The sequence below is a fragment of the Myotis daubentonii genome, chromosome X (genome assembly GCF_963259705.1).
Source record: "Myotis daubentonii chromosome X, mMyoDau2.1, whole genome shotgun sequence".
NCBI classification, from domain to species: domain Eukaryota; kingdom Metazoa; phylum Chordata; class Mammalia; order Chiroptera; family Vespertilionidae; genus Myotis; species Myotis daubentonii.
This window is the reverse complement of record NC_081861.1, coordinates 139233304-139245437: the sequence shown is the minus strand read 5'-3', so window position 1 is coordinate 139245437 and position 12134 is coordinate 139233304. Positions and strand designations below refer to the sequence as shown.

General features: G+C 50.7%; 1 protein-coding gene and 1 non-coding gene across 3 annotated transcripts in view; one reads left to right on the top strand and one right to left on the bottom strand.

The window, feature by feature from the left end:
- Positions 1 to 12134, bottom strand: part of PRKX (protein kinase cAMP-dependent X-linked catalytic subunit) — a 321391-nt gene that overhangs the window by 237697 nt on the left and 71560 nt on the right. The window lies entirely within an intron of this gene.
- Positions 3831 to 3910, top strand: TRNAP-GGG (transfer RNA proline (anticodon GGG)). The gene has a single exon. It is a non-coding gene; the product is annotated as a tRNA-Pro (tRNA).

Below are 12134 nucleotides of genomic sequence, written 5' to 3'. Positions count from 1 at the left end.
GGCAGGGAGGGCAGTGAGGGGCGATCAGGCCGGCAGGGAGGGCAGTGAGGGGCGATCAGGCCTGCAGGGAGGGCAGTGAGGGGCGATCAGGCTGGCAGGGGAGGGCAGTTAGGGGCGATCGGGCCGGCAGGGGAGGGCAGTGAGGGGTGATCAGACCGGCAGGGGAGGGCAGTGAGGGGTGATCAGGCCGGCAGGGGAGGGCAGTGAGGGGCGATCAGGCCGGCAGGGGAGGGCAGTGAGGGGCGATCGGGCTGGCAGGGGAGGGCAGTGAAGGGCGATCGGGCCGGCAGGGGAGGGCAGTGAGGGGCGATCAGACCGGCAGGGGAGGGGAGTGAGGGGTGATCAGGCCGGCAGGGGAGGGCAGTGAGGGGCGATCAGGCCGGCAGGGGAGGGCAGTTAGGGGCGATCGGGCCGGCAGGGGAGGGCAGTGAGGAGCGATCAGGCCGGCAGGGGAGGGCAGTTAGGGGCGATCGGGCCGGCAGGGAGGGCAGTGAGGGGCGATCAGGCCGGCAGGGAGGGCAGTGAGGGGCGATCAGGCCTGCAGGGAGGGCAGTGAGGGGCGATCAGGCTGGCAGGGGAGGGCAGTTAGGGGCGATCGGGCCGGCAGGGGAGGGCAGTGAAGGGTGATCAGACCGGCAGGGGAGGGCAGTGAGGGGTGATCAGGCCGGCAGGGGAGGGCAGTGAGGGGCGATCAGGCCGGCAGGGGAGGGCAGTGAGGGGCGATCGGGCCGGCAGGGGAGGGCAGTGAGGGGCGATCGGGCCGGCAGGGGAGGGCAGTGAGGGGCGATCGGGCCGGCAGGGGAGGGCAGTGAGGGGCGATCGGGCCGGCAGGGGAGGGCAGTGAGGGGTGATCAGACCGGCAGGGGAGGGCAGTGAGGGGTGATCAGGCCGGCAGGGGAGGGCAGTGAGGGGTGATCAGGCCGGCAGGGGAGGGCAGTGAGGGGCGATCAGGCCGGCAGGGGAGGGCAGTTAGGGGCGATCAGGCCGGCAGGGAGGGCAGTGAGGGGCGATCAGGCTGGCAGGGGAGGGCTGTTATGGGCGATCAGGCTGACAGGGAGGGCAGTGAGGGGCGATCAGGCTGGCACGGGAGGGCTGTTATGGGCGAGCAGACAGGCGGGCAGGTGAGCGGTTAGAAGCCAGCGGTCCCGGATTGCAAGAGGGATGTCTGCCGGTTTAGGCCTGATCCCTGTGGGACCTCCCTTGAGGGGTCCCAGATTGGAGAGGGTGCCGGCCAGGCTGAGCGACACCCCCTCCCATCGTGCTCGAATTTCGTGCCCCGGGCCCCTCGTGTATATATAAAAGCCAAGCGACCGGAAGGACCAGAACGACTGGGAGGACCAGTCGCTATGACACACACTGCGACCACCTAAGCTCTCTCGGCGCCTCCCCCTGGCCGGTTCCGTCCCCGGTTGGCCCCTCCCACCTCAATCGGGGGCGAGGCTGGCTGGATCACCCCCATGCACGAATTCGTGCACCGGGCCTCTAGTTCTAGAATATCATAGAAGGAATCCTATGATTTGCAGATGGTTAATGTTTCCTGCAGCTTCTGTGATGTCATACTGTGGCAGTACAGGTTTTGGTCATATTATTCTATTCAAAATCTTATTTTTCCCCTTGAAATATTAATGTTTTCTGCACGTACCATTATGATATTTAAAATCGGAATTTCTTGAGCGTCTGCCCCCTGGTGGTCAGTGCGCGTCATAGCGACTGGTCATTCCACTGTTTGGTTGATTTGTATATTATCTTTTTATTATATCGGATCATTTATCTTTATCTATATCTATATCTATATATCTGTATCTATATCTATATCTGTATCTAATGTATATCTATATCTATATCTATATCTCTATATCTCTATATCTATATATCTATATCTATATCTATATCATTTATCTACATCTATAGATAGAGATAGAGAGAGTGAGCAAGAGAGAAAGATACATTTTTAATTGATTTCAGAATTGGCAGAGATATAAGCATCAATGAAGAGAGAGAATCATGGATCGGCTGCCTCCTGCACGCCCCCTACTGGGGATCGAGCCCACAACCCGGGCATGTGCCCTTGACCGGGAATCGAACCCGGGACCTCCTGGTTCCTAGGTCGATGCTCAACCACTGAGCCACACCGGCCAGGCGAAGACCAGTACATTTTTTATTATGGATCACAGACACACGCACACACACACACACACACCAGATCTGAAGGTAAAACGTGTGTTTACTATAATCCCCAAAGGTCATAGAAACCCAGTTCAATTCACAGGCTTTGGGGCAAATATCTACTGTGGAGTCTGCAGTGAACTGAATGGTGACTCCTAAAAATCTTTGTCCCCGTCCGAACCCCAGAATTTGTGGAAAATTACAGCATGCGGCCCTAGCTGGTGTTGCTCAGTGGATAGCGCGCCGGCCTGCGGACTGAAGGGTCCCGGGTTCGATTCCCGGTCCAGGGCACAGGCCCGGGTTGGGGGCACATCCCCAGTAGTGGGCGTGCAGGAGGCGGCCGATCCATCACGGATGTTTCTCTCTCTCTCTCCCTTCCTCTCTGAAATTAATAAAATATATCTATATTTTCTTAAAAGTACAGTCTGCCTGGAAGCCATTCGTGAGAGTTGCTGGAAACCATTCCTCTCTAACCACGTGTTTGGCAAGTGAGTTCAAATGACTAATCCGTCATTTAGATTTTAACATTCACCCACGCTGACTTCTGTCCCCGCCCCCCGTTGGAAAATTGGAGGGGAATTAATTATTAAACAATAAGCTCAGTGGTTGAGCGTGGAGTTTTAAGAGAAATCTTCTGCGCCCTGGCCCGTGTGGCCCAGTGGGTAGAGCGTCAGCCCGCAGACTGGGGGGTCCCGGGTTCGAACCCAGGTCAAGGGCTCGGGCCTCGGTGGCAGGCTCGATATGCGGTCCTGCCTGGTGTGCGTGCAGGAAGCTACCAACGAGTGTGTGTGTGTGTGTCTCTCTCCACTCTCTAAAAATCAATCCAAAAAAAAACAAAAACCCCAAAATATATAATAATAACAACAGAAAAAAATAAAGAAAATAGAAATCAATGCAAAAATATCTCTGGGTGAGGCTTAACCAAAATCTTCTCTATATATGAAAGCCTACGGGACCGTTACGACCGGTCGACCGAACAACCGCTCGCTATGATGCTCACTGACCACCAGGGGGCAGACGCCCAACGCAGGAGGTGGCCCCTGGTGGTCAGTGGGCTCCCACGGCCAACCTCCCGCGGTCCCTCCAACCAACTGCCCCCGATCGGCCCCAATCGCAGGCCAGGCCGGGGGACACGCCCCCCCGCCCCCGGTGCACAAATTCGTGCACCGGGCCTCCAGTAAATAAATACAGAAAAATTTGCAAAAGTATTTTGTGTTGCTTGTTTCTTCCCACGCATGATCACAGGAAAAGCAACATGTACGGGGTACGTACCCCAATTCTGTTGCATTTTAATCACAAAGCAGTACAGGAAGATGCCCCCTTCGACCCCATCCCCTGCCCGAATGGGACTCTCCGCACAGAACCTGGAACTGTCTGTCCATTTTCCAAGTTGTTTATTTAGCCGCAACAGCGAATTCCAGGAAGAAAAAGGGATGAAAGCTTCCAGACCTTTCCACCTAATCTAATTAGCTTCTTTTTTTTTTCCCCTAAGCTGGGCAAGGGCTGACGTCCACACACACGTGTTTGCAAAGGCCTGACTCCTCGCTGTGTCTGTCTGTCCCTTCGAGAGAGAGAATTATTCTTGTCTCGATCGCCAGCAGCTGCTGGACCTACTGGGGAGTTGGAACCAAGTCTATAAATCGCTCATCAAAAGCGATTGATCGGCCCCAGCTGGTGTGGCTCAGTGGTTAGGGCGTCGGGCTGGGGACTGGAGGGTCCCGGGTTCGATTCCCGGTCAAGGGCACATACCCGGGTTGTGGGCTCCATCCCCAGTCAGGGGCGTGCAGGAGGCGGCCGATCCATGATTCTCTCTCATCATCACTGATGTTTTTCTGTCTCTCCCTTCCTCTCTGACATCAATAAAAATATTTTTTACATGCAATAACCATTAACATCTCAAGAAAAATGATCTTAAATACAATAACGCTACATGCAGTAACCATTAATATTTCAAGAAAAACAATTTTAAATATAATAGTGCTGCATGCAGTAAACATTAATTTTCAAGAAAAAAAGAATTTTAAACCTAATAACGTTGCATGCAATAAACACCAATGATCCAAGAAAAACAATCTGAAGTATTATAATATTACATGCAACAAACATTAATATTTCAAGAAATAATAAAAATATATTTTAAAAAAATATGAACAATAAATCCGGCTGGTGAGGCTCAGTGGTTGAGCGTCAACCTAGGAACCAGGAGGTCCCGGGTTCGATTCCCGGTCAAGGGCACAGGCCCGGGTTGCGGGCTCCATCCCCAGTAGGGGGCGTGCAGGAGGCAGCCGGTCCGTGATTCTCTCTCGTCATGGATGTTTCTCTCTCTCCCTCTCTCTTCCTCTCCTTGAAATCGATAAAAATATATTGGAAAAAACTTTTTTCTTTATTATTAAGAATATTGCAGGTGTCCCCCCCTCTTCCCCCAATTGACCCCCTCCATCCAGTTCCCACCCCATTCCAGGACCAACCCACCCTGCTGTCTGTGTCCATGGGTGACGCATCTCTAGACTAATAAAAGGGTCATATGCTAATTAGACCAGACGTCCTTCCGGATGACCTTCCGGACAAAAGCCCGGCCTGGGAGGGAATTTCGTGCACCGGGCCTCTAGCATCGCACAGACATTCTCTGGTTAATCTCTTCCCGCCCCTCACTTCCCTCTGAGGTCGGTCCGCCTGTTCCACGCTTTCACGTGTATATTAATGTTTATATTGGCGTCAGGTGCACAGGATACGGGGAGACGTCTATGTCAAGGGTCCCGGGTTCGATTCCCGGTCAAGGGCACATGCCCGGGTTAGGGGCTCCATCCCCAGTAGGGGGAGTGCAGGAGGCAGCTGGTCCATGATTATCTGTCCTCATGGATGTTTCTCTCTCTCTCTCCCCCTCTCTCTCTCTCTCTCTCTCTCTCTCTCTCTCTCTCGCTCTCCCTTCCTCTCTGAAATCCATAAAAATATTTTTACATACAACAAACATATTAATATTTCAAGAAAAACAACCTTAAATATAATAATGTTACTTGCAATAAACAATATCTCAAGAAAAACGATTTTAAATATAACAATGTTACTTGCAATAAACAATCTCTCAAGAAAAACGATTTTAAATATAATACTGGTACATGCAAGAAACACCAATTATTCAAGAAAAACAACCTTAAGTGTAATAATATCACATGCAGCAAACATTCATGTTTCAAAAAATAATAAAAATGTATTTTTAAAATATATGAACAATAAATCTGATTGAGTGTTGACCTAGGAACCAGGAGGTCCCGGGTTCGATTCCCGGTCAAGGGCACGTGCCCGGGTTGCGGGCTCGATCCCCAGTCGGGGGCGTGCAGGAGGCGGCCGATCCCTGGTTCTCTCTCATCATGGATGTTCCTCTCCCTCTCTCCCTCTCTCCCTCTCTCTCAAATTAACAATAAAAAAAGCAAACATATAAAACCGAAGCAAAGGGACACGTCGCCCCATAGCTCACAAAAGTGTCAAATGCATAAAACTGTGGGTCGTGTTGACTGGATTAGAGCTTGGCCGTGGGTGTGGGTTTTCAGCATGAAAACTCCCGGATTCAGGGTAAAAAGAAAAAAAATGCATAAATCACTCTTCAGCTACCGCCCGCCTTGGTTTTCTTTAGAACCAAGTAAACATGTCCAATCTAATTCGTTCCAGAGCTTCCCGCGTCGGGACCATCCGGACTCGTCTCCTGTCGCTGACTCAGACCCGGGAATCTATCGCTCGGCCTCCCTAGCTCCCTCCTCCCAGACAAAGGCGAGATCTCGCTCTGAGAAGTCATTTTTCCAGACGTCGTATCCGTTTCTTTTTATTTTTTAAAAAAAAATATTGTTTTTACAACTAGAGGCCCGGTGCACAAAATCTGTGCACAGGTGGGCAACCAGGGCCAATGGGGGCCTTCCGGCTGCCCACCCGGGGTCTGTCTTCCGGCTCCCGGTCGGGGCCTCCCTTCATTCCACGCCCCACCCTGCGCTCAGCTCACGTCATAGTGAGCGGTCGAACTGCCTAGGGGACACATTGCCTGTTAGGCTTTTATACATATAGACTAGAGGCCCGGTGCACGAAATTCGTGCTCAGAGGTGGGGGGGGGTGTCCCTCAGCTCAGCCTGCACCCTCTCCAATCCGGGACCCCTCAGGGGATGTCCAGCTGCCTGTTCAGGCCCGATCCCTCATCCCTCTCGCAATCCGGGGCCACTGGCTCCTAACCGCTCGCCTGCCTGCCTGCCTGATCACCCCTAACTGCCCTCCCCTGCTGGCCCGATCGCCCCTAACTGTCCTCCCCTGCTGGCCTTGTCACCCCTAACTGTCCTCCCCTGCCGGCCTTGTCGCCCCTAACTGCCCTCCCCTGCCGGCCTGATCACCCCTAACTGCCCTCCCCTGCTGGCCTGATCACCCCTAACTGCCCTCCCCTGCTGGCCTGATCGCCCCTAACTGCCCTCCCCTGCCGGCCTGATCGCCCCTAAGTTCTCTACCGTGCTATCCTGATTGCCCCTAATCGCTTCTTTCTCAGCCCCTGCCACCATGGCTTTGTCCGGAAGGACGTCCAGAAGACGTCCGGCCTGATTAGCATATTACCATTTTATTAGTATAGATTGATTTCAGAGAAGGCTGGGAAACGGAGAGAGAGAGAGAGAGAGAGAGAGAGAGAGAGAGAGAGAGAGAGAGAAACATCCATGATGAGAGAGAATCATGGATGGATTGGCTGCCTCCTGCATGCCCCCTACTAGGGATCAAGCCCACAACCCAGGTCTGTTCCCTTGACTGGGATTTGAACCCAGAACCCCCTGGTTCCCAGGTCGATGCACAAACACTGATCCAGGGCAGCCGGGCCGAAGTCGAATCCATTTTAGAAAATAATATAGAGCCCTAACCGTTCTGGCTCAGTGGGTAGAGCGTTGGCCTCCAGACTGAAGGGTCCCGGGTTCGAATCCCGGTCAAGGGCATGTGCCTTGGTTGCGGGCACATCCCCAGTGGGGGGCGTGCAGGAGGCAGCTGATCAGTGTTTCTCTCTCATCGATGTTTCTAACTCTCTATCCCTCTCCCTTCCTCTCTGTAAAAAATTATTAAAATATATTTTAAAAGAAAAACAGAAAAAGAATATACAATGGAGAGGCCAGGGAAGCCGGAGAAACCCTCCAGGCTGCAGGCATCTGGTTTCTATTTGGGCCGTATTTTATTTTTACTCTTTTTTTTTTTAATTTCCCTCGCGTCACTTTGGTCTCCAAAGGGGCTGGTGGGGGAAACCTGTTTTTAATTGACGCAGCCCTTTTTCTTCCTTCCTTCCCTCCTTCCCCTACCCCACACCACCCCCACCCCCATCAGCCAGGATCTGGCTGTGGGTCCCTGAGCCCCAGTGTCTCCGTGGTTTCCTGAAAATGCATGGATGGTAGAAAATTCTCGACTCCCGGTTTATTTTGAGAAACTTGCAAAAAAAAAAAAGTCTTGCTTAATGCATCACACATGTGCCAGGGGAAGGAGGAGGGGGGGGGGGCGAACGTATTGAGATCTCGCAGGAAGGAGATTAGGCTCAGGCAGATGTTTGGTTTCCCCTCACCCCCATCCCAGCCTCTGCTTCCGGTAGCTGGTCAGTTTGCACACCCTAGAGTCACCCAAAGGTCAGCCTGAAGTTTAAGGCGCCCACTAACATCGGGAGAGAAGCCATAAGGCTGACACATGTCCTGTCGTCTCCAGCCTGGTGGGGGCGCTAGTCTGTTCGGTGCTGCAGGTTAGCAACAGCCTTAACTTTGGTTCCACCTTGATAGTCATTTTTAATTTTATTTTTATTGATTTTTGAGAGGAAGGGAGAGAGAGAGAAACATCCATGAGGAGAGAGAATCATGGATCGGCCACCTTCTGCACGCCCCCCACTGGGGATGGAGCCTGCAACCTGGGCATGTGCCGCTGGCCAGAATCGAACCCAGGACCCTTCAGTCTGCAGGCTGACGCTCTATCCACTGAGCCACACCAGCTGGGGCCACCTTGATCTTAAACCCTCAACTTAGTCACATTTTTGAAAAAATAAAGACACGCTTTATTCAGCGTATACTGTTATCTGGACTCATATATTTTTTGAAATATCTATATTTTTATTGATTTCAGAGAGAGGAAGGGAGAGGGAGAAAGAGAGAGAAACATCCATGAGGAGAGAGAATCACGGATCGGCCGCCTTCTGCACACCCCCCACTGGGGATCGAGCCCACAACCCAGGCATGTGACCTTGACCGGGAATCGAACCCTGACCTCCTGGTTCATAGGCCAATGCTCAACCACTGAGCCACACTTGCCAGGATTGCTGTCCATCTGTCCTCTATAATAAAAGCCTAATATGCTAAGTGTCCAGTCATCCAGTCATCCAATCAGCCAATCAAGGTGTAATATGCTAATGATATGCTAAGGCCGCTCAACAACTTGCTATGACGTGCACTGACCACCAGGGGGCAGACAGTCGACTGGTCAACCAGTCGCTATGACATTCACTGACCACCAGGGGGTAGCCATTCTACTGGTCGACCAGTCTCTATGACGTGCACTGACCACCAGGGGGCAGATACTTGTCGCAGCAGCTGCCCCCTAGTGGTCACTGAACCCCCAGGGCCAACCTCCCATGGCTCCTCCCCCCAATCGCCAGCCAGGCCAAAGACCCACCCATGCACGAATTCGTGCACCGGGCCTCTATTATTTTTTTAAAAAATATTTTTTTTAAAATATATTTTATTGATTTTTTACAGAGAAGAAGGGAGAGGGACAGAGAGTTAGAAACATCGATGAGAGAGATCGATCAGCTGCCTCCTGCACACCCCCCACTGGGGATGTGCCCGCAACCCAGGTACATGCCCCTGATGGGAATCGAACCCGGGACCCTTGAGTCCGCAGGCCGACGCTCTATCCACTGAGCCACACCGGCCAGGGCTGGGCCTCTAGTTTTAAATACAAAATAAAGACAAGCTTTATCCAGCTATTACTGTTCTCTGCACTCATTCGTTCGTAGAGAAATGAGACTTGATGTTTTTTTCTTTCCCGTGGGAATTCCTTTTTTCTGAAAGAGATTCATTGAGAGAGAAAGAGAGAAAAAAGTGGGAAAAAGTTAGATTCAGCTGCAAATAATAAAAAAAAAACAACAAAAAAAAAGACAGAAATGCACAGATTTTTTTTTTTTTTCCTTCCCTTGAGGCTGGGATTTGCCTTAACTCCGTGGTCGGCAAACCGCGGCTCGCGAGCCACATGCGGCTCTTTGGCCCCTGGAGGGTGGCTCTTGCACAAAATACCGGCTTCTGCGTGTGAGCCACGAAGTTCCAATCGGACGTGCGCGCCCACACGCGCTATTTTGTGGAAGAGCCGCCCTCCGGGGGCCAAAGAGCCGCATGTGGCTCGCGAGCCGCGGTGTGCCGACCCCTGGCCTCAATCAAGACCCGCAGAAGTGGACCCGAAAATGTATTCTTATAATTACCCCAAATCCGGCCTCATGGAGGTTTAAGTCCTGCCCTGCTCTAGGGGCAAAGAATTTTCCTATTTTTAATAATAATTTCTTATTGATTTCAGAGACGAAGGGAGAGGGAGAGAGAGAGAGAGAAAGATCGATGATGAGAGAGAATCATGGATCGGCCGCCTCCTGCACGCCCCCCATTGGGAATCGAACCCGCAACCCGGGCCTGTGCCCTTGGCCAGGAATCGAACCCGGGACCCTGCAGTCCACAGGCCGACGCTCTATCCACTGAGCCACACCCGCCGGGCCAGGCTGCTATGAGCGGAAATTCTTCTTGCCGCCCCATCTGCAGGCCTTTTCGATATTTTCGGAGCCTTTTTCTCTTTCCCGGAGGCAATTCTCCTGGTATTGGGGGGGTCCGGGGTTTGGGGGGTGCACTTTCGGAGCCAAAGGGTGTCCCCTTTTGAAGCAGGAAGTTTGCACAAACACTGATGCAAACTCCAGGTGTTTACTGGAGCCGGATGAGGCCTGTTTATTCATGCAACGGCCGGTGGGGTGGGGGGGGGGAGATGCAGGTGATTTCAGATAAACAGATGCGATTTGAGATTCCTGCGGCTCGCGAGCCGCCTGCGGCTCTCCGGCCTCTTGCGTGCGGCTCTTCCCAAGCCTTAGGAGCACCCCAATTAAGTGAAGCACCATGTACCTGCCTATACAGTTTAAGTTTCTCCCTCATCGATGTTTCTAACTATCTCTCTCCCTTCCCCTCTGTAAGAAATCAATAAAATATATTTTTTTTAAAAAAAAGAAAGAAAAATGCAAAAATGGGTCATCAGCCCAGAAATCAGCCCGAACCAATACGCTCAATTAATATTTGACAAAGGAGGCAAGAACATACAATGGAGCCAAGATAGTCTCTTCAATAAATGGTGCTGGGAAAATTGGACAGATATATGCAAGAAAATGAAACTAGACCACCAACTTACACCATACACAAAAATAAACTCAAAATGGATAAAGGACTTAAATGTACGACAGGATACCATAAAAATTCTAGAAGAATCCAAAGGCAAGAAAATCTCAGACATATGCCGAAGCAATTTCTTCACTGATACAGCTCCTAGGGCACTTGAAACTAAAGAGAAAATGAACAAATGGGACTACATCAAAATAAAAAGCTTCTGCACAGCAAAAGAAACCATCAACAAAACAACGAGAAAACCCACTGTGTGGGAAAACATATTTGCCAATGTCATATCTGATAAGGGCCTAATCTCCAAAATTTATAGGGAACTCATACAACTTAACAAAAGGAAGGTAAACAATCCAATCAAAAAATGGGCAAAGGACCTAAATAGACACCCTTCAAAAGAGGACATTCAGAAAGCCAACAGACATATGAAAACATGCTCAAAGTCACTAATCATCCGAGAGATGCAAATCCAAACAACAATGAGGTACCATCTCACACCTGTCAGACTGGCTATCATCAACAAATCAACAAACGACAAGTGCTGGAGAGGATGTGGAGAAAAAGGAACACTTGTGCACTGCTGGTGGGAATGCAGACTGGTGCAGCCACTATGGAAGACAGTATGGAGTTTCCTTAAAAAACTGAAAATGGAACTCCCATTTGACCCTGTGATCCCACTTCTAGGAATATATCCCAAGAAACCAGAAACACCAATCAGAAAGGATATATGCACCCCTATGTTCATAGCAGCACAATTCACCATAGCTACGATCTGGAAACAGCCTAAGTGCCCATCAGCAGATGAATGGGTTAGAAAACTGTGGTACACCTACACGATGGAATACTATGCTGCTCTAAAAAGGAAGGAACTCTTACCATTTGCAACGGCATGGATGGAACTGGAGAGCATTATGCTAAGTGAAATAAGCCAGTCAATAAAGGAAAAATACCACATGATCTCACTCATTCGTGGACAATAGAGACCATTATAAACTTTTGAACAATAATAGATACAGAGCAGAGCTGCCTCAAACAGATTGTCGAGCTGCAGCGGGAAGGCCGGGGAGGGTTGGGGGGGCAGGAGGTAGGGGGGTAAGAGATCAACTAAAGGACTTGTATGCATGCATATAAGCATAACCAATGGACATAAGACACTGGGTGATAGGGGAGGCTAGGGGACTGTCTAGGGCGGGGGGATAAAATGGATACATATGTAATACCCTTTGTAATACTTTAAGCAATAAAAAAAAATAAAAAAAAGAAAAATAAATAAAATAAAAAAAAGAAAGAAAAATGCAAAAATGGGTCATCAGGCCTCAGTGGAGAGAGCATCAGCCTGCGGACTGAAGGGTCCTGGGTTCGAATCCCGGCCAAGGGCACAGGCCCGGGTTGCAGGCTCGATCCCCAGTCGGGGGCGTGCAGGAGGCGGCCGGTCCATGATTCTCTCTCATCATGGATGTTTCTCTCTGTCTCTCTCCCTCTCCCTCTCTGAAATCAATAAAAATATTTTATTTTATTTTTAAATATACTTTATTGATTTTTTACAGAGAGGAAGGGAGAGGGATA